The sequence below is a fragment of the Rutidosis leptorrhynchoides genome, chromosome 4 (assembly GCF_046630445.1).
Source record: "Rutidosis leptorrhynchoides isolate AG116_Rl617_1_P2 chromosome 4, CSIRO_AGI_Rlap_v1, whole genome shotgun sequence".
Classification (NCBI taxonomy): domain Eukaryota; kingdom Viridiplantae; phylum Streptophyta; class Magnoliopsida; order Asterales; family Asteraceae; genus Rutidosis; species Rutidosis leptorrhynchoides.
Window position 1 is genome coordinate 278,546,659 of NC_092336.1, and position 23,940 is coordinate 278,570,598.

Consider the following 23,940-nt stretch of genomic DNA (forward strand, 5'->3'; position numbering starts at 1 on the left):
AATATTAATGTAGATAGGTATGACAATAGTTGAATTTGCAAAATGGGTTGGTTTTGAATACTATGTTAATATGGATCAGGTTCATAACCATTAGGTTTTTAATACCTATCAAGTCGTGCTATACCTGATTAACGAATCTAAATTTTTAAAAATGAATTTTCGGGAAAATATATAAGTATTATTTAATTAATATATGTTTTGATATTAAATTAAAAATAAAATCGATTATATATGTTTAATATAAAAAAAGATATAGAGAGTTATGATGGGATACGGATATGTAGATATTAATCTACACGTGTCTTTCGCTTTAGGCCTAGTGATCAAACATATTACTATTACTATTACTAATACTATTTACTATATATTAATAATCCACAATATCTTATGAATAGTATTATTCCTTTCCTCAATTTTCACACACTTGACCCATAACTTTTATTAAATTACAAATCAAACTCTCACATTTTACACATATTTTTTCCAAATTTTCACAAACTTAACCCCCTAGCTTTTATTAAAATACAAATCGAACCCCCACTTTACTAACTTTTTTTTTAAAATAAAACCCGAACGCTAAAAGAAGCAACTTTCACAAAAGGAACAACCCTTCAATGTTAGATGTCGAAAAAAAATTCTTTTTTACAAAATAGATCAAGAATTTTTTTTTAACTCGCATTCAAAACGGAGACCCCGGCGCGAAGCGATGACTCCACAACTAGTTAACTACATTTATCATGCTGCTATGTCCAATATAAAAATAACATTATTTGAGCAAATTGGCAAGCTATATGCTATGCAAACCTATTTTGATCAGGTAATTATAATATATTTCATTTCTTTATTCTTAATGTTACATCTTACAAACATTGATTATAATATATATGGTTTCTTCATTCTTAATGTAACATCTTACAACATTATTTGATAACTTAGTAATTATATCATGGTGTTTGTATAAAGTTATGGGTTTTTGTTTGTTGCAGGCAGATAGAGTACGGATTGTTACCTTGAAGCATATTCAATGTATTTGAGACTCATAAATAATAAATTATATTTGTAATTTCTTTTGTCGAAACTCGCAAATCTTGCGGGTTTTAAGCTAGTACTTAATAAAATAATGACATATAAATAAATCAAGAGATTCACAGTATGTTGAGAGCAATTTTAGATAACACATGTTATAATTCGGTATAATAGGAGGATTATGAACAAAAAAATATTTTTAGCTCAATGTAACATTATAGATGTATTTTCGATAATAATAATCGCGAATGAAGTTTTTCTAGTAAAGGAACGCGCTCTTACCTTGATGAGATCCTTTTCACCTCTTTTGTAACACGCACTGTATGGAACAAACACCTTCATGCGAAGGTTAATGTGTTCATATGGCGCATTTATCATGATTGTGTTCAAACTTGATCAAACCAAAATCGTTAAGTGTAATTAGATTTCGGGTTTGTGCTTAATTTGCGAAAAAGAGTAGGTTGATTGTTTTAACTCCAATAATTGTGCGAACCCCAATTTGAAATCTGGATTCCAAGGGCGTAAAACAATCAAGTGAATTAACCTTATTTGACTGGAATCGAATAAGTTAATATCTTAGTGTGGATTAACTCGGATGGTGATCGGAGCACCGATCGGAATTAAGTTAACGGCTGGAGTGACGTTGTCGCCATTGATTTTGGCAGAGTAACGTTTATGCATCCAGTGTTCTCCAAAAGAATGATTTCACTTGTGTATTTATAGATGTTATGGAGGGAATGATGACGTGACACCTGTCCCTTTCATAGTTGTAACGAACTTTGCCAATCTCGAGGGGTGACGTGGCACCTGTCCCTTTCATGAGGAATAACAGATCCTAACGAACTTCCCTAGATTTGCGGGCTGACGTGGCATGCAACTTGCTTGCATGCTTGTTCCGTGACCAAGTGGTCATTCCGGGACAGGGTGCCTACTTCGTGACAATGCGTTCTGTTCCGGGACAACGTGCTTGTCCTGGGAGTGCCTTCATGTCGGTTTGGAAGACCGAGACGGGGGTGTCGGTGAGTTAATTCCGGTTAAGGCATCACGGTGCTCTCAGTCTAGCCGGGTGGGTCTCGCCTAAACACTTGCCAAGTGTTTCTTCACGGTCATGATTATGATGACTGGTTTTGCGGTGCCTGGTTATGATTATCTCGACCGGTTGTGTGATACCAGTTGCGTGTATGTCATTCAGGTTCTTAGCTTTGCCATTTGTCCGTCATGATGGAATATCCTGGAAGATGTCAGACGGATGACGAGAAAAGGAGTTGGCAATCCGGGAAGCGTGGTGCCGGGTATAGTTTTTGACGAGATGCTTGCCTATTTTGGACGGATCATTATGCATATCATTAAGTCCCCCCAGTTTGATGAGGGTAGCCGGAATGATTACCGATGTCAAACTTCCGAGACAAGGACACGCTTCCTGATTGGATATGCATTTAATGCTTGTCAGCGTGAAAAGACAGCTTCTGCAAATGCGCCTCCTTTTTATACTTTTTTCCTTTTATCGATGTCTTGGAACATTTTCCCAGGAGCAATTTTTCCATTTTCGTCATTACTCCTTATTTTCTTGGTGGCTATAAATAGCCTTTCATTTCTCCCGAGTTTTTCACTTTTTTACTTCCAACTGTTATACATTTCTGTTCTTCAATACTACTTTTATAAATCCTCAGCCCTCGAAAGTTGCCTTTCAATGTTATGAATAACCTATTTGCTTGGTTAATCATTGATGTTGTTGTTATTGTTGTTGACGCCCGAAGGACAGCGTTGCCGTTACTTGCTTAGCCATTTTACCCATGACATTGGTGAGCATTTGTGCTTCTCCTTTTCTGTCTTCTCTTCTTGTTCTATCTTCTTATTGCTGTTTTGTTTTGTTTCAGGCTTCGATTTGTGTCTGAAGATTTGTTTCGAATCCTTGGATTTTTCCGAAAGTGTTCCGCTTTTAACTGCGGATAGATTGGAAACAACCGGACGCCGGTGGTCGTTCGATGCATCTTACGTCATCCGACTGGTCTCCGAGTTGTTCGATCTTCTGGGCTCGAGGAACACGATTCGTTTGCGCTCGGATAATGATGTGCTATGCACATCCCTTGCGAACGAGAGTTGTTTCTTGTACTTCCGGTTGATTTTGAGACTGGAATTACAACCCATGGCGCCGTCGGACGCTCGCCTGTCTTGCAATCTTCCCAATACCAGCCGGGCCATGTTGGTGATTGCTCGTTAGGGAGCTTTTGATTTCTTTCAACATCTGTGCCCGCTTTTCTTCTTTTTCAGGGAGATCTTGGACAGACCACATGCTAAAGTTTCCTTTTATTTGTATGAGACTTGATATCTTTGTGCTGAAAGCCATAGGTTGTTAGGGTTTAAAACTTTTGCACGTGTAACTTCATGTTCAGCAATGAAATAAATTGTGTTTGTCTTCCGTCTTGATGTAAACGTTTATACGGTATATTGGTGACATATACATTTTTATATTTCTGTCTTTACACCTGCGTATTCTGTCTTGAAGGGATCTTTTGCAACTGCATTTGGGGAGTTACTTGTGAATCCCTTTTAACTTTTTGCTTTTGTTTATTCGCACGAAATGAACAAAAAACCCATTGTGGTTCGCTCACGGTTTTTGTGGTACCGGGTGACCTTTGTATGTTTAGTCAAAGATTTAGCCGAGGGCAAACCTGACTGTGCTGGGGGGAGTTAGTGTGATGCCCCGTACAAAATTAACGTGTACGGATCATCAACAACAGGATCATTACAAGGTCAAACACTATATGCTATTTTAAAATATGTTTGCATTCATAAGAAAGGGTGACGTCATAACCAACGTCAAAAGTCTTACAAATGAAAATATGCTTCTATGAATAGAAGCAATTAACATAAGTACGAGACCCGTAGGTCATTACAAATTCATTGTTTCAAAAGTAACATAGTTGTGAATGCAAGGTAAACGTTTCATGCAGAGACATTTCTAACAAAAGCAGCGGGAGTCTACACAGCAAGGCAACTACAGCGAAAGCATCAAACCTCTAAGCACCTGAGAAAACATGCTTAAAAAAACATCAACACGAATGTTGGTGAGCTATAGTTTAAGTATAACAGTAATGTAAGGTAGGCCACGAGATTTTAGTATTTCAAAACAGTATGAAAAGTATATGTTCAACCGTGGGCACTTGGTAACTAACTTAACGTAATATCACCCCCTAAAAGTACACTTGGCGAGTGCGTAAATTTACGAAGTATTAAACACCCATTAAATGCTAGCGCTACTAGCCCGAGTGGGGATGTCAAACCCTATGGATCCATATCTAAGATTCGTGTTCACCGGTTCAAATACCAATGACTAAACGTTACCGAGCTAAGGGGAAAGTTTATGCCGTTGTATAACCCACACATATATAAAGTTTAAGTACTCGTACCTAGTATGTAAAACGTAAAACGCGCATGTATTCTCAGTTCCCAAAATAGTTAAAGTAAAAAAGGGATGCCATAACTCACAGTGAAAAGTAGTAAAGTCGGTGCGAGATAAGTAAGCAAGTAGTTGGTCCGAAAGGTCCTCAACCTAAGTCAAAAGTTACTAAGTCAGTAAATCTTTCCCAAAGGTTTAAAAGTATGTAAATTATGTCTTAAGTATCATCATCATCAACAACATAAGTAAAAAGTAAAGTAAGTTTTCAATCAAGAATAGAGATCGAAACAAAGGCTGACTTCGTTCAGCTGCTACGACCTCTATATAAATCGAAAAGACGCGTAGCCTGTGGCTATGGCTCCGTATGTGAGTCCTCCAACCATTGACCAATTTTCAGAACCAAACTTGTCTTCGTTTGACCGTGGCTACGGTTTAAGTGCGAGTAGAACAGAAATTTCAGCACAATGTTAAAAGGGCGTAGTGACTTTCGGAAGGCTATAAATCCTAAACCGTAAATCGGATTAAGACGAGTCCTAAACGAAAATTAATTGGAAATTAACTTTTCCAGTAGCTCAGGTTACTGATCAGATCCCAAAAACAGTAAGAAAAGTGTTCCGGTGGGTTCTTGGTGCTTGATGCTAATCACGGTTCTCATCCTTGATGCTTATAGCTTCAAGTGTACAACTCGTTGATGTGTTTGCATCATCTTTACCAAGTTTTGACCATCATGACACTAGTTTATGTCTAAGATATGTAACACAACTCATTTAAGGGTTGCAAGTAGGTTGATGAACCAAAGTTACATCAAGATCTTAGATCCGACACATACATGAGTTCTAATAATAATATTAAGCTATAAACTTGAATGTAAACTAAATAAACAAGATCTTAAGTTGTAGAACTTAGATCTTAGTTAGATCTTGAAGATCCTAGACTAGAAAGTCTAGTTCTAGTGTTCTTAAGTTAAACCCTAAGTTATGGAACTTGGATCTTTACTTTAATAGAACCATAAGTTATGAAACTTAGATTTTTGTCTTGTAAAATGTATATAAGCTTATAAGATTTTGTTTTAGACAAAATTGGAAGACCATAAGCTGTAGAAACTTAGATCCAACATAAGTGTATGAAGTTATAACTAGAAAGTTAAACTTCCATGTTCTTGAACTTACAAAGTTTAACTTTAGTTTCAAGAAAAATGAGATCAAGTTTAACTAGTAATACTTGACCAACATATATAAATCACGAATTTAAAAGAAAGAAAAGATGAACTTCAAGTGTAGAACCATAAGCTAACAAGCTTAGATTCTTGTTCTTGAATTTTCATCAAACTAAGGATGGAAGAAACAAGATTCATGAAGATACAAACTATAAAGTTTGATCTTGAACAACAACAACAAACTAGTAAATTGATGATGAACTTGGTGATTATTAAAGGAAAAAGAAGAAGAAAAATAAAGTTTCTTACTTGCAATATAGAGAGAAATGTTTAGAGAAAGAGTGATGTAAGTATGTTGTGTGTGGAAAATGAAATTCAAACTAGTAAATAAGTAACAAAAAAAAAAAATTTGGAGCTCACTCCCTCCTAGCCCCAATGCCGACGGTTTAAGCTCCCAAATGGGGAGGTCAAAGTGCAACTTTCAAGAATGAGAGCTTGGTGTATGCTAGGAAGGTGTATAAGTCAAATACATGGGAAAGAGGTTGTCATGCATGCTTGCAACAACTTTGTCTCCTAACTTAACTTAATTAACTCTTGTTTAAGCTTAATGAATTATTAGCATAATAGTGGGCTTACAGTAGTCCATTAAGTAATGTAGGGTGGGCTTCCAAGTCCAATAATATAAGCCCATGTTCAAGTATGAAACAAATAAATAAAAAGCCCACGTAATTAACTACTTACATTAGTTAATTAAAAATGATTAATAATAATTAATCATGAACGTAAATAATATTCTAAATATTATTCGTGAAAAGCGTGTGTCACAAAGACAAGTCGGGACATGAAAAGTCAAATACGGTAACAAGTAAAATGTATAAGAATACATTTATTAACACACAAGTATTAATAATAAATATTAATAATATAAGTCGGAAAATCCAGGGTCGTTACAGTTAGTTTGTTCAATCGTTCTCCAAGTTTGATGTTATGTTGTTCACATTGATATCCACCCTTAGGTGTTCTTCTCGGATACGTTGAGATCGGTTCTGCCCCATTTGTTGACGAGGCGCGAGCTGGTTAGGTCCGAGCTCTTGCAACTTGTAACATTTGCGTGGTTGGTTTTTAACCATAAAGGGCGGCTTGTTCCGCCGGGACCTCAGTTTTCGCTTACCTTGAAAAGGTGTGTTGTCCCGTCGCCCGTGACTGGACCATTGGTTTTGCTTATGTTACTGCCAGTGCGTCCGACACGTTTTCGCTTTTATGGAGGCATTATCTTGAATCTGACCTTCCTTTCAGGCAAGGGACAGCCTGTAGGGTTAAAGCGAATACCCTCTAGGAAGCGCCTATGGCATGGGCAGCAGTGAATACCCAGTTAATAAACGGAATCCGTACGTCAGCCGACCAGTTGTCAGGACATAAGTTCGTTGTTTTACAGGGCAATTGCCTTACATCTGGGATATGTATTTTGGATGTCCATTTTTGTAAGTTATCTCGTGGTAGTTGTGTACTTCTGTCGAGATTTGTAATGAATCACGTACAGTTGTTAATGAAATGTTAATTTCATGCATTTTGTGTAAATTTTTCTTGAGTTGAACTAGTTCATGTCTTTGTACGTATGCCTAGAAATACATTTGTGTTAGTTTTAGCGTGTACACCGTGCAATCACGCGTGTTTATGCCATCTACTCATTGGCTGTTTATTAGTATAAACTTGTACCGACGAGGGCTAGGCAATCACCTCTTAAGAGGGTACAAAACGTGCATGGGACTTATGTGGATGTCGGAATCCGTTTCGCCGCTGGCCGTTTATAGCTGTATAGACATTGTTGTGAATAACATAATGACAAAGTTATTGCAAATGGTAAAAAGCTTTTTATTAATTCCTTGAAAAGAAAAAAACATACATCAGTTCTTTTATTACAAGAAAAAAGATAAAAATCAAGATAACCGTGAATTGAGGTGATCAAATTCAATCACGGCATCTATCGAAACCTATACTTTTATGTTTAGATTCATAAAATATAGTTCAATATGAAACCATAGCAATTTGATTCACTCAAAACGGATTTAAAATGAAGAAGTTATGGGTAAAACAAGATTGGATAATTTTTCTCATTTTAGCTACGTGAAAATTGGTAACAAATCTATTCCAACCATAACTTAATCAACTTGTATTGTATATTATGTAATCTTGAGATACCATAGACACGTATACAATGTTTCGACCTATCATGTCGACACATCAATATATATTTCGGAACAACCATAGACACTCTATATGTGAATGTTGGAGTTAGCTATACAGGGTTGAGGTTGATTCCAAAATATATATAGTTTGAGTTGTGATCAATACTGAGATACGTATACACTGGGTCGTGGATTGATTCAAGATAATATTTATCGATTTATTTCTGTACATCTAACTGTGGACAACTAGTTGTAGGTTACTAACGAGGACAGCTGACTTAATAAACTTAAAACATCAAAATATATTAAAAGTGTTGTAAATATATTTTGAACATACTTTGATATATATGTATATATTGTTATAGGTTCGTGAATCAACCAGTGGCCAAGTCATACTTCCCGACGAAGTAAAAATCTGTGAAAGTGAGTTATAGTCCCACTTTTAAAATCTAATATTTTTGGGATGAGAATACATGCAGGTTTTATAAATGATTTACAAAATAGACACAAGTACGTGAAACTACATTCTATGGTTGAATTATCGAAATCGAATATGCCCCTTTTTATTAAGTCTGGTAATCTAAGAATTAGGGAACAGACACCCTAATTGACGCGAATCCTAAAGATAGATCTATCGGGCCCAACAAGCCCCATCCAAAGTACCGGATGCTTTAGTACTTCGAAATTTATATCATATCCGAAGGGTGTCCCGGAATGATGGGGATATTCTTATATATGCATCTTGTTAATGTCGGTTACCAGGTGTTCACCATATGAATGATTTTTATCTCTATGTATGGGATGTGTATTGAAATATGAAATCTTGTGGTCTATTATTATGATTTGATATATATAGGTTAAACCTTTAACTCACCAACATTTTTGTTGACGTTTTAAGCATGTTTATTCTCAGGTGATTATTAAGAGCTTCCGCTGTCGCATACTTAAATAAGGACGAGATTTGGAGTCCATGCTTGTATGATATTGTGTAAAAACTGCATTCAAGAAACTTATTTTGTTGTAACATATTTGTATTGTAAACCATTATGTAATGGTCGTGTGTAAACAGGATATTTTAGATTATCATTATTTGATAATCTACGTAAAGCTTTTTAAACCTTTATTGATGAAATAAAGGTTATGGTTTGTTTTAAAATGAATGCAGTCTTTGAAAAACGTCTCATATAGAGGTCAAAACCTCGCAACGAAATCAATTAATATGGAACGTTTTTAATCAATAAGAACGGGACATTTCAGTTGGTATCCGAGCGTTGGTCTTAGAGAACCAGAATTTTGCATTAGTGTGTCTTATCGAGTTTGTTAGGATGCATTAGTGAGTCTGGACTTCGACCGTGTTTACTTGAAAAATGATTGCTTAACAAATTTTGTTGGAAACTATATATTTTTAACATGTGAATATTATGTGATATATTAATCTCTTAACGCGTTTGATATTATGTGATAGATGTCTACCTCTAGAACAAGTCCCATTGACTCACCTAATAATAATGAAGAGTCAAATGTAAATTGGAATGATTCGTGGACTGATTCACAAGTTCCCGAAGAGGAACCGGAAGAAGAGTCGGAACCGGAAGAAGAATCAGAACCGGAAGAAGAATCAGAACCGGAAGAGGAGGAACCGGATGAAGAAATAGAACCGGTGGGGGAAATAATAAAACGGTTAAGTAAAAGAAAATCCTCAACCAACCGACCAAGGTTAATTATGGTCAATGGTGTTTCCGCCAAGGAAGCAAAATATTGGGAGGATTACCAATTCTCCGATGAATCGGATTCCGACGAGAATTCCGATGATGTTATAGAAATTACCCCAACTGAATTTAAAAAGGCAAAAGAAAATAATAAGGGAAAGGGCATAAAAATAGAGAAATCTAATTCCAACCCCGATGAACTTTATATGTATCGTCAACCCCCGAAGTCCTTAAGTTGTAACAATGACCCGGGAACCTCTAAACCACCAGGTTTTTCTAAACCAATGTGGAAAATTACGGCTCGTATTAGGGGAACATCATATATCGCTAGAAACCTGGCAAAACGAACCAAAACCGAAGAAGAAGAAACTAGCGAGTCGGAATAAGATAGTTGTATTCGTGTGGTGTAATATATGTAATATAGTGTGCTTATGCTTTATGATATATGTAAAAATTGCTTGTATTAATAAGTATTTTTTTTATGAATCTAACTCTTGTCTATTTTACAGTTTAAAAACACAAAATGGATAGACAACCCAATATTTTAAGAGACCTACACGGAGACATGATTGATGAAATCTTGTCTAGAGTCGGTCAGAATTCCTCGGCACAACTATTTAAGGCGAGATCAGTTTGTAAGACATTCGAAGAACATTCCAAGAATGTCTTGGTTTATAAGAGACTTTCGTTTGAAAGATGGGGGATATCACATTGGGAAACCCATAAATTACGATGTGTTTACTTTGATGCATATATTGCGGGGAACCCAAATGCTATTTTACGCAACGGGTTAAGAAATTATTTTGACTCAATATATCCGAATATTGGACTTCGTGATTTAGAAAAAGCGGCTAACATGCAACATAAAGAAGCATGTTATGCTTACGGATTAGTAATGTTCGCTTCTCACCAAAGTGAGAACAAGAACATCGGGCTACAACTATTAAACAAAACGTTTTCACAAGTGACGGAGTCGGTAATTGGGGTAAGAAATGAGGTTTTTAGATTATTACGGGACTGTTGGACATTACGTAACCCTCGTCCCTTTGACGACGTTACAACACGCTGTCTTATCAACGGCCATAACGGTTATGTTGCACAAGACCAAGGATGGGAAGTAGTCCTAGTAAAACCAGAATGCATGACTTGTTTCTGGACGTATGAATTACGTGTCTTTATTGCCTTTGCTGAACGACTTGTGTACTAGCTAGAATTATCTTCACAACTATCTTGTATCAAAGTTATTGTGTGCTATATTTCATGCTTTATGTAAAATAAGCGGTATTGTAAGTTTGTAAAATATTGTATAAAAGTTTGAACGCGAAATATTATTATAATCAGTTTTTCATATAGAATTGTAGTAGTTGAATTGTATATTAGCTACTAAGTATGAACTTAACGGGTAGGTACTACCCGAATTTAAACTTATAAAACGCTAATATGAAGAAAAAGCTTTTATAAATGAGTTCATATTATGCTACGAAATACTATTAACTACTCTTAATATTCTGTATGATTAACTTGTTCCATTTAACTATTTTGAAGGAAATGGCACCGACTACTCGACACACCGTGAATATGAATGAAGAGGAATTCCGTACTTTTCTAGCTTCAAACATAGCCGCAGTACAGGCTGCGCTACATACCAACAATAACCTTGGATCTAGCAGTACAGGAAATCGTGTAGGATGTACCTACAAAGAATTCACTGCCTGCAAACCTTTGGAATTTGATGGAACCGAAGGACCGATCGGATTGAAACGGTGGACCGAGAAGGTCGAATCGGTGTTTGCCATAACTAAGTGTACTGAAGAGGACAAAGTGAAGTACGCTACGCATACCTTCACAGGTTCTGCGTTAACATGGTGGAATACCTATCTAGAGCAAGTGGGACAAGATGATGCTTACGCACTACCGTGGTCAGCATTCAAGCACTTGATGAACGAGAAGTACCGTCCCAGAACCGAGGTCAATAAGCTCAAGACAGAACTTAGAGGGTTACGAACCCAAGGATTTGATATTACCACGTACGAAAGACGATTCACAGAATTGTGCCTATTGTGTCCGGGAGCATTCGAAGATGAGGAAGAGAAGATCGACGCGTTTGTGAAAGGATTACCGGAAAGAATCCAAGAAGATATAAGTTCACACGAGCCCGCCTCCATACAACAGGCATGTAGAATGGCTCACAAACTCGTGAACCAAATGGAAGAAAGAATTAAAGAACAGACTGCTGAAGAGGTCAATGTGAAGCAAGTCAAAAGAAAGTGGGAGGAAAACGGTGATAAGAATCACTAATACAACAACAACAGCAATTACAACAATAATCGCAACAATTATCCCAACAATCGCAACATCAATCGCAACTACAACAAACGGCCCAACAACAACAACAACAGCAACTACAACAATCATCCCAACAACAATAATAACCGCAACAACAACAACAATCAGAAGCAGCTATGCCAAAGGTGTGAAAAGAATCACTCGGGGTTCTGCACCAAATTTTGCAACAAGTGTAAAAGAAATGGTCATAGCGCGGCGAAGTGTGAGGTCTACGGACCAGGGGTTAATAGAACGAAAGGAACAAATGGTGTCGGAACGAGTAATGGCGGAGCAAGTAGTGTCGGAGCAAGTTATGCCAATGTAGTTTGTTATAAATGTGGAAAACCGGGCCACATTATTAGAAATTGCCCGAACCAGGAGAACACGAATGGACAAGGCCGCGGAAGAGTTTTCAATATTAATGCGGCAGAGGCACAAGAAGACCCGGAGCTTGTTACGGGTACGTTTCTTATTGACAATAAATCTGCTTACGTTTTATTTGATTCGGGTGCGGATAGAAGCTATATGAGTAGAGATTTTTGTGCTAAATTAAGTTGTCCATTGACGCCTTTGGATAGTAAATTTTTACTCGAATTAGCAAATGGTAAATTAATTTCAGCAGATAATATATGTCGGAATCGAGAAATTAAACTGGTTAGCGAAACATTTAAGATTGATTTGATACCAGTAGAGTTAGGGAGTTTTGATGTGATAATCGGTATGGACTGGTTAAAAGAAGTGAAAGCAGAGATCGTTTGTTACAAAAATGCAATTCGCATTATACGAGAAAAAGGAAAACCCTTAATGGTGTACGGAGAAAAGGGCAACACGAAGCTACATCTTATTAGTAATTTGAAGGCACAAAAACTAATAAGAAAAGGTTGCTATGCTGTTCTAGCACACGTCGAGAAAGTACAAACTGAAGAAAAGAGCATCAATGATGTTCCCGTCGCAAAAGAATTTCCTGATGTATTTCCGAAAGAATTACCGGGATTACCCCCACATCGATCCGTTGAATTTCAAATAGATCTTGTACCAGGAGCTGCACCAATAGCTCGTGCTCCTTACAGACTCGCACCCAGCGAGATGAAAGAACTACAAAGCCAATTACAAGAACTTTTAGAGCGTGGTTTCATTCGACCAAGCACATCACCTTGGGGAGCTCCTGTTTTGTTTGTCAAGAAGAAAGATGGTACATTCAGGTTGTGTATCGACTACTGAGAGTTGAACAAACTTACCATCAAGAACCGCTACCCACTACCGAGAATCGACGACTTATTTGATCAACTACAAGGCTCGTCTGTTTATTCAAAGATTAACTTACGTTCCGGGTATCATCAAATGCGGGTGAAAGAAGATGATATTCCAAAGACTGCTTTCAGAACACGTTACGGTCATTACGAGTTTATGGTCATGCCATTTGGTTTAACTAATGCACCAGCTGTGTTCATGGACCTTATGAACCGAGTGTGTGGACCATACCTTGACAAGTTTGTCATTGTTTTCATTAATGACATACTTATTTACTCAAAGAATGACCAAGAACACGGTGAACATTTGAGAAAGGTGTTAGAAGTATTGAGGAAGGAAGAATTGTACGCTAAGTTTTCAAAGTGTGCATTTTGGTTGGAAGAAGTTCAATTCCTCGGTCACATAGTGAACAAAGAAGGTATTAAGGTGGATCCGGCAAAGATAGAAACTGTTGAAAAGTGGGAAACCCCGAAAACTCCGAAACACATACGCCAGTTTTTAGGACTAGCTGGTTACTACAGAAGGTTCATCCAAGATTTTTCCAGAATAGCAAAACCCTTGACTGCATTAACGCATAAAGGGAAGAAATTTGAATGGAATGATGAACAAGAGAAAGCGTTTCAGTTATTGAAGAAAAAGCTAACTACGGCACCTATATTGTCATTGCCTGAAGGGAATGATGATTTTGTGATTTATTGTGACGCATCAAAGCAAGGTCTCGGTTGTGTATTAATGCAACGAACGAAGGTGATTGCTTATGCGTCTAGACAATTGAAGATTCACGAACAAAATTATACGACGCATGATTTGGAATTAGGAGCGGTTGTTTTTGCATTAAAGACTTGGAGGCACTACTTATATGGGGTCAAAAGTATTATATATACCGACCACAAAAGTCTTCAACACATATTTAATCATAAACAACTGAATATGAGGCAGCGTAGGTGGATTGAATTGTTGAATGATTACGACTTTGAGATTCGTTACCACCCGGGGAAGGCAAATGTGGTAGCCGATGCCTTGAGCAGGAAGGACAGAGAACCCATTCGAGTAAAATCTATGAATATAATGATTCATAATAACCTTACTACTCAAATAAAGGAGGCGCAACAAGGAGTTTTAAAAGAGGGAAATTTAAAGGATGAAATACCCAAAGGATCGGAGAAGCATCTTAATATTCGGGAAGACGGAACTCGGTATAGGGCTGAAAGGATTTGGGTACCAAAATTTGGAGATATGAGAGAAATGGTACTTAGAGAAGCTCATAAAACCAGATACTCAATACATCCTGGAACGGGGAAGATGTACAAGGATCTCAAGAAACATTTTTGGTGGCCGGGTATGAAAGCCGATGTTGCTAAATACGTAGGAGAATGTTTGACGTGTTCTAAGGTCAAAGCTGAGCATCAGAAACCATCAGGTCTACTTCAACAACCCGAAATCCCGGAATGGAAATGGGTAAACATTACCATGGATTTCATCACTAAATTGCCAAGGACCGCAAGTGGTTTTGATACTATTTGGGTAATAGTTGATCGTCTCACCAAATCAGCACACTTCCTGTCAATAAGAGAAGATGACAAGATGGAGAAGTTAGCACGACTGTATTTGAAGGAAGTCGTCTCCAGACATGGAATACCAATCTCTATTATCTCTGATAGGGATGGCAGATTTATTTCAAGATTCTGGCAGACATTACAGCAAGCATTAGGAACTCGTCTAGACATGAGTACTGCCTATCATCCACAAACTGATGGGAAGAGCGAAAGGACGATACAAACGCTTGAAGACATGCTACGAGCATGTGTTATTGATTTCGGAAACAGTTGGGATCGACATCTACCATTAGCAGAATTTTCCTACAACAACAGCTACCATTCAAGCATTGAGATGGCGCCGTTTGAAGCACTTTATGGTAGAAAGTGCAGGTCTCCGATTTGTTGGAGTGAAGTGGGGGATAGACAGATTACGGGTCCGGAGATTATACAAGAAACTACCGAGAAGATCATCCAAATTCAACAACGGTTGAAAACCGCCCAAAGTCGACAAAAGAGCTACGCTGACATTAAAAGAAAAGATATAGAATTTGAAATTGGAGAGATGGTCATGCTTAAAGTTGCACCTTGGAAAGGCGTTGTTCGATTTGGTAAACGAGGGAAATTAAATCCAAGGTATATTGGACCATTCAAGATTATTGATCGTGTCGGACCAGTAGCTTACCGACTTGAGTTACCTCAACAACTCGCGGCTGTACATAACACTTTCCACGTCTCGAATTTGAAGAAATGTTTTGCTAAAGAAGATCTCACTATTCCGTTAGATGAAATCCAAATCAACGAAAAACTCCAATTCATCGAAGAACCCGTCGAAATAATGGATCGTGAGGTTAAAAGACTTAAGCAAAACAAGATACCAATTGTTAAGGTTCGATGGAATGCTCGTAGAGGACCCGAGTTCACCTGGGAGCGTGAAGATCAGATGAAGAAGAAATACCCGCATCTATTTCCAGAAGATTCGTCAACACCTTCAACAGCTTAAAATTTCGGGACGAAATTTATTTAACGGGTAGGTACTGTAGTGACCCGAACTTTTCCATGTTTATATATATTAATTGAGATTGATATTTACATGATTAAATGTTTCCAACATGTTAAGCAATCAAACTTGTTAAGACTTGATTAATTGAAATATGTTTCATATAGACAATTGACCACCCAAGTTGACCGGTGATTCACGAACTTTAAAACTTGTAAAAACTATATGATGACATATATATGGATATATATATAGTTAACATGATACTATGATAATTAAACATATCATTAAGTATATTAACAATGAACTACATATGTAAAAACAAGACTACTAACTTAATGATTTTTAAACGAGACATATATGTAACGATTATCGTTGTAAAGACATTTAATGTATATATATCATATCAAGAGATATTCATACATGATAATATCATGATAATATAATAATTTAAAATCTCATTTGATATTATAAACATTGGGTTAACAACATTTAACAAGATCGTTAACCTAAAGGTTTCAAAACAACACTTACATGTAACGACTAACGATGACTTAACGACTCAGTTAAAATGTATATACATGTAGTGTTTTAATATGTATTTATACACTTTTGAAAGACTTCAATACACTTATCAAAATACTTCTACTTAACAAAAATGCTTACAATTACATCCTCGTTCAGTTTCATCAACAATTCTACTCGTATGGACCCGTATTCGTACTCGTACAATACACAGCTTTTAGATGTATGTACTATTGGTATATACACTCCAATGATCAGCTCTTAGCAGCCCATGTGAGTCACCTAACACATGTGGGAACCATCATTTGGCAACTAGCATGAAATATCTCATAAAATTACAAAAATATGAGTAATCATTCATGATTTATTTACATGAAAACAAAATTACATATCCTTTATATCTAATCCATACACCAACGACCAAAAACACCTACAAACACTTTCATTCTTCAATTTTCTTCATCTAATTGATCTCTCTCAAGTTCTATCTTCAAGTTCTAAGTGTTCTTCATAAATTCCAAAAGTTCTAGTTTCATAAAATCAAGAATACTTTCAAGTTTGCTAGCTCACTTCCAATCTTGTAAGGTGATCATCCAACCTCAAGAAATCTTTGTTTCTTATAGTAGGTTATCATTCTAATACAAGGTAATAATCATATTCAAACTTTGGTTCAATTTCTATAACTATAACAATCTTATTTCAAGTGATGATCTTACTTGAACTTGTTTTCGTGTCATGATTTTGCTTCAAGAACTTCGAGCCATCCAAGGATCCATTGAAGCTAGATCCATTTTTTTCTCTTTTCCAGTAGGTTTATCCAAGAAACTTAAGGTAGTAATGATGTTCATAACATCATTCGATTCATACATATAAAGCTATCTTATTCGAAGGTTTAAACTTGTAATCACTAGAACATAGTTTAGTTAATTCTAAACTTGTTCGCAAACAAAAGTTAATCCTTTTAACTTGACTTTTAAAATCAACTAAACACATGTTCTATATCTATATGATATGCTAACTTAATGATTTAAAACCTGGAAACACGAAAAACACCGTAAAACCGGATTTACGCCGTCGTAGTAACACCGCGGGCTGTTTTGGGTTAGTTAATTAAAAACTATGATGAACTTTGATTTTAAAGTTGTTATTCTGAGAAAATGATTTTTATTATGAACATGAAACTATATCCAAAAATTATGATTAAACTCAAAGTGGAAGTATGTTTTCTAAAATGGTCATCTAGACGTCGTTCTTTCGACTGAAATGACTACCTTTACAAAAACGACTTGTAACTTATTTTTCCGACTATAAACCTATACTTTTCTGTTTAGATTCATAAAATATAGTTCAATATGAAACCATAGCAATTTGATTCACTCAAAACGGATTTAAAATGAAGAAGTTATGGGTAAAACAAGATTGGATAATTTTTCTCATTTTAGCTACGTGAAAATTGGTAACAAATCTATTCCAACCATAACTTAATCAACTTGTATTGTATATTATGTAATCTTGAGATACCATAGACACGTATACAATGTTTCGACCTATCATGTCGACACATCTATATATATTTCGGAACAACCATAGACACTCTATATGTGAATGTTGGAGTTAGCTATACAGGGTTGAGGTTGATTCCAAAATATATATAGTTTGAGTTGTGATCAATACTGAGATACGTATACACTGGGTCGTGGATTGATTCAAGATAATATATATCGATTTATTTCTGTACATCTAACTGTGGACAACTAGTTGTAGGTTACTAACGAGGACAGCTGACTTAATAAACTTAAAACATCAAAATATATTAAAAGTGTTGTAAATATATTTTGAACATACTTTGATATATATGTATATATTGTTATAGGTTCGTGAATCAACCAGTGGCCAAGTCTTACTTCCCGACGAAGTAAAAATCTGTGAAAGTGAGTTATAGTCCCACTTTTAAAATCTAATATTTTTGGGATGAGAATACATGCAGGTTTTATAAATGATTTACAAAATAGACACAAGTACGTGAAACTACATTCTATGGTTGAATTATCGAAATCGAATATGCCCCTTTTTATTAAGTCTGGTAATCTAAGAATTAGGGAACAGACACCCTAATTGACGCAAATCCTAAAGATAGATCTATCGGGCCCAACAAGCCCCATCCAAAGTACCGGATGCTTTAGTACTTCGAAATTTATATCATATCCGAAGGGTGTCCCGGAATGATGGGGATATTCTTATATATGCATCTTGTTAATGTCGGTTACCAGGTGTTCACCATATGAATGATTTTTATCTCTATGTATGGGATGTGTATTGAAATATGAAATCTTGTGGTCTATTATTATGATTTGATATATATAGGTTAAACCTATAACTCACCAATATTTTTGTTGACGTTTTAAGCATGTTTATTCTCAGGTGATTATTAAGAGCTTCCGCTGTCGCATACTTAAATAAGGACGAGATTTGGAGTCCATGCTTGTATGATATTGTGTAAAAACTGCATTCAAGAAACTTATTTTGTTGTAACATATTTGTGTTGTAAACCATTATGTAATGGTCGTGTGTAAACAGGATATTTTAGATTATCATTATTTGATAATCTACGTAAAGCTTTTTAAACCTTTATTGATGAAATAAAGGTTATGGTTTGTTTTAAAATGAATGCAGTCTTTGAAAAACGTCTCATATAGAGGTCAAAACCTCGCAACGAAATCAATTAATATGGAACGTTTTTAATCAATAAGAACGGGACATTTCACATACTATCGGTTGCAAAACTTTTAATGTTGGTTAAGACATCACTCCGTTTTATGAATGCAAACTTATTTTAAAATAACATATAGTGTTTGACCTTGTAATGATATTGTTGTTGATGATCCGTACACGTTAATTTTGTACGGGGTATCATATTTGGTATCAGAGCATTGGTTGTAGGGAATTAGGTTGCATTAGTGAGTCTAGACCAGACCAAGTAGGATTCACTAATAGGACTAATCTACAACTTGCTAGTTTACTTGTTTCTGCGGAACTTGCTGCATGCTGCTGTTTACTTTTACTGCTATATGCCGTATACTGTTACTTGTTTTCACCACTGCATGATACTATCTGCTTTTAATTGCATGATACTTCTGTAGGATTCGCTATTATTACCATGCTATTTACTGTTATAGATGATCTAGACTGTCGTAGTTACTTTGCCTAATACGTGCTTGCTATATGACTTACGGACATGGAAAAAGTTATTTTTCCTTGTTCAGATGTCGGATATTCCGCCCGTTATCATTTTGGAGAGCGACTCAGACTCCTTTGACACCTCGCCTGCTACTGCTGCTGACACACAGATCCTGTCCTCTTTACCCTCCAGCGACTCTGGCGCTTAGTCCTCTTGAGCCAGTAGCCATGCACCAGACCCAGTGATTATCTCATACGGACATGAGGATCCACCGGAGATTCCAGCTCCACTCATCCCAGGACCCTCGGAGCCACATCACCATTCCAGAGGTGCTGTGATTCCTGGGGAATATGGGGATGTTCCTTTACGGAATGAGCATGGTCATTGGGTTAGACGCCTTCCTGATGGACGTGTCATACCGATTCCACCCGCAGATACCGACTGATGACTACTGGCCGAGCACATCCACCTTCCGATGATTCCGACGACTCATCATCCGACGATTTCAGCGACGAGGATTCCGATGAGGATTCCGACGAGGACCCTGAGGAGACACCCGTGCAGCCGCCCTTTACCCCGCCGAAGAAGCGGTATCGTTTTGATGGTACTGTTATTCCAGGGGTTAATGGAGGTAGATCGTTCGTTAACGCACATGGACTGAAAGTTAGAGTTACCGCCCGTAAGCGGCTTGTGCCGTATCCTGCTGATCCATTCATACGTAAGGCTCCCCGTTACGCAGCATCTACTTCTGGCGCTGGACCGACTGCACCACCGGTACCACCTACACCATCAGCACCGCCTGCTCCACCAGCCTCTCCCTCTGTCGAGGAACTGACGAGGGAGGTGGATACCCTCCGTGCTCAGGTAACTGAGCTCGAGGACCAGGTGTCCCACATGATGGACATCCTTTACCCACCGTCACCATAGGGCTATTGTATTAGGTTTCTTTATGTAATCCTGTTTGTAGTTTCATGTTTCACTCATGTATTGTACGAATCTTACGCGAATGTATGCAACTTTTTATTTATGAATGGAACTTAGTCTTATTTAATCTCTGTACGGTGTTCTATTTACGTTACTGTATGATGATTTTGTGGTATCTGTATCTAGTTGCATTACCTAATAAACATGTGTTGTGTTGATTCCATGTTGGTTACCATATACTATATTATTATTATTTGAATGCTGGTTTTTGACTTGAGTCAAAATTTTTATTTAGAAGATCAATGGCCAACGGAAGATCAACTCCCACAGCAGCACAGATTGAAGAAATGATAGCCGAACGGGTAGCCGCGGCTATAGCGGAAATGAACCCCCAAGCTCTACCGGTTATCCAACACAATCATAACGGGTGCACATACAAGGAATTCCAAAGCTGCAAGCCCCACAATTTTAGTGGTACTGAGGGGCTAGTTGGACTTACAAGGTGGTTTGAGAAATTAGAAGCTGTGTTCCGTGTAAGCAACTATTCAGAAATGAACAAGACTATGTATGCCTCATGTACACTATCGGACGGTGCCCTAACCTGGTGGAACACACTTGCTCAAGCTAAGGGTATTGATGATGCGTATGCTACCCCGTGGGAGGAATTTAAGGGGGCCATGATTGAAGAGTATTGCCCCAGGACAGAGATACAGAAAATGGAGGCTGAGTTCTGGGATTTGAAGGTTTTGGGAACCGATCTCGATGGTTATAACCGTAGGTACCTGGAATTAGCTCTGATGTGTCCCACGATGGTTACCCCGGAATTTAAGCGTATGGAGCGGTATTTATGGGGACTTCCCAAGTCCATTCAAGGAAATGTCACCTCTTCAAAACCAGCTGACGTCCTGGAAGCTATGCGCATGGCGCACACCCTGATGAACCAAATTACCAGCAACGAACCAGAAAAGGTGAAATTCGAATCAGGGGCCAGCAGTGAAAAGCATAAGTGGGACAACAACAAGGGGAGAGTCTTTGATCAAAACCCTGCTAAGAGGCACAATGATGGAAGGAACCCCAACCCGAACCCTAGATCAAACTCTAACTACAAGGGTAGTCTGCTGCAGTGCAAGAGATGCTACAAGCATCACACTGGGTACTGCAACGTGGTCTGCAAAAAATGTAAAAGGACTGGGCATATTGGCAAAGACTACAAGATCACCACCCTGAATGTGAAGACAAATCCTACTGGACCGAGAAAGTGTTATGACTGTGGACAACCGGGCCACTTCAAAAATGAGTGTCCCAACAAGCGAAAGGACGGCGGACCACCGCGTGGAAGAGCCTTCAATGTAAACACAAGGGATGCCCGTGAGAACCCTGACTTGGTCACAGGTATATTCACTATCAATAATCTATTAGCTTCTGTCCTATTTGATACTGGTGCCGATAGGAGTTACGTATGTAGACACTTTTGCTCTAAGATAAATTGGTCGTTAGTTCCTTTTAAAAGAGAGTATGCTTGTAGAGGTAGCCAATGGAAAACTTGAGAAAGTTGACCAAATTAGCCGAGGAGCTATTATCAACATAGCGGGTGTGGATTTTGAGATTGACTTGATACCCATTAAATTGGGAAGCTTTGATGTTATTGTCGGTATGGACTGGTTGACCAAGATAAGGGCTGACATTATCTGTGGAGATAAAGCTCTTCGTATACCACACGGAGATGGTGAGCCACTGATTATTTACGTAGAGAGATGTAGCTCGAAACTAAATCTCATTAGTTGCATGAAAGCACAAAAGATCATGAAGAAAGGACGTCTTGCTGTTTTAGCACATGTGAAAACGTTAGAAACTGAGGTGAAGAGCGTGGATGACGTGCGAATTGTGAACGAATTTTTCGATGTCCTTCCGGAAGAATTGCTTGGATTACCGCCACCGAGAGCCGTGGAGTTTCAGATCGATTTAGTGCCAGGGGCTGCACCTGTAGCTCACGCACCTTATCGACTCGCACCTTCCGAAATGCAAGAGTTGTAGAGCCAATTACAAGAATTGTTAGACCGTAGATTTATCCAACCAAGTTTCTCGCCTTGGGGTGCACCTGTTTTATTTGTGAAGAAGAAGGACAGATAATTCCGCATGTGTATCGACTACCGTGAACTCAACAAATTGACGATCAAGAATCGGTATCCTCTTCCCCAAATTGACGATCTTTTTGATCAACTACAAGGATCGAGCATTTACTCTAAGATCAATTTGCGATCCAGTTATCACCCGTTGAGGGTGAAAGAGCGTGATGTGATGAAGACCGCATTCAGGACCCGTTATGGTCATTATGAGTTTCTCGTGATGCCATTCGGTTTAACCAATGCACCTGCCGTGTTCATGGATCTTATGAATCATGTCTGCAAGCCATACCTGGATAAGTTAGTTATCGTCTTCATAGATGATATCCTCATCTACTCCAAAAGCGAAGAAGAACATGAGCAACATCTTCGACTAGTGCTTGAACTCTTGAGACAAGAGCAACTTTTTGCAAAATTCTCCAAGTGTGAGTTTTGGTTGAAGGAAGTCCAATTTCTGGGCCATATTGTGAGTGATCAAGGTATCAAAGTTGATCCCGTAAAGATCAAAGCTATCAGCAAGTGGGAAACCCCCACTACTCCAACTTATATCCGTCAATTTTTAGGCCTCGCCGGTTACTACCGAAGATTTATTGAAGGTTTCTCTCTGATTGCGCGTCCTTTGACCGCGCTGAGTCACAAAGGGAAGAAGTTCATTTGGGAACCCGAACAGGAATCAACATTTCAAACCTTGAAAAAGAAGTTAACCACCGCTCCTATCTTATTACTTCCTGAAGGCAGTGACGATGTCGTCTTTTATTGCGATGCTTCGAAAAGTGGTTTTGATTGTGTACTGATGCAACGCACAAAGGTTATCGCTTATGCCTCCCGACAATTGAAGATTCACGAGCGAAATTACGCAACGCACGATCTCGAGCTTGGAGCCATTGTCTTTGCATTAAAACTGTGGAGACACTACCTTTATGGAACAAAGAGCACTATTTTCACCGATCATAAAAGCCTCCAACACATCTTCGATCAGAAGCAACTAAATATGAGACAGAGTCCATGGATCAAGATGCTGAATGACTATGATTGTAAACTTCGTTATCACCCTGGCAAGGCCAATGTTGTAGCTGACGCTTTGAGCCGAAAGGAGAGGATGGCACCTCTTCGTGTTCGGGCCCTGAACATCACCATTCATTCGAACCTCAATAGCCAGATCCGAGTAGCCCAAGATGAGGCTCTCAAGGAGAAGAATATATTTCATGAACACTAGAACATTCTCGTCTCTCGATTCGAAGTTAAGGAGACTGGACTCCGATGCTATGCCGGAAGAATTTGGGTACCTCGTTAGGAAGATCTACAGAACCTTATACTAGATGAAGCACACAAGTTGAGATATTCGATTAACCCAGGAGCCGGTAAAATGTACCACGATCTTAAGCAACAGTACTGGTGGTCTAATCTTTAGAAGTATGTTGCAACTTATGTTGGGAAGTGTTTGAGTTGCTCGAAAGTTAAGGCCGAACATCAGAGGCCTTCTGGGTTACTTCAACAACCGGAAATCCCATAATGGAAGTGGGAAAGGATAACAATGGATTTCATTATGAAGCTACCAAAGATGGTGGGCGGATACGATACCATCTGGGTTATTGTTGACCG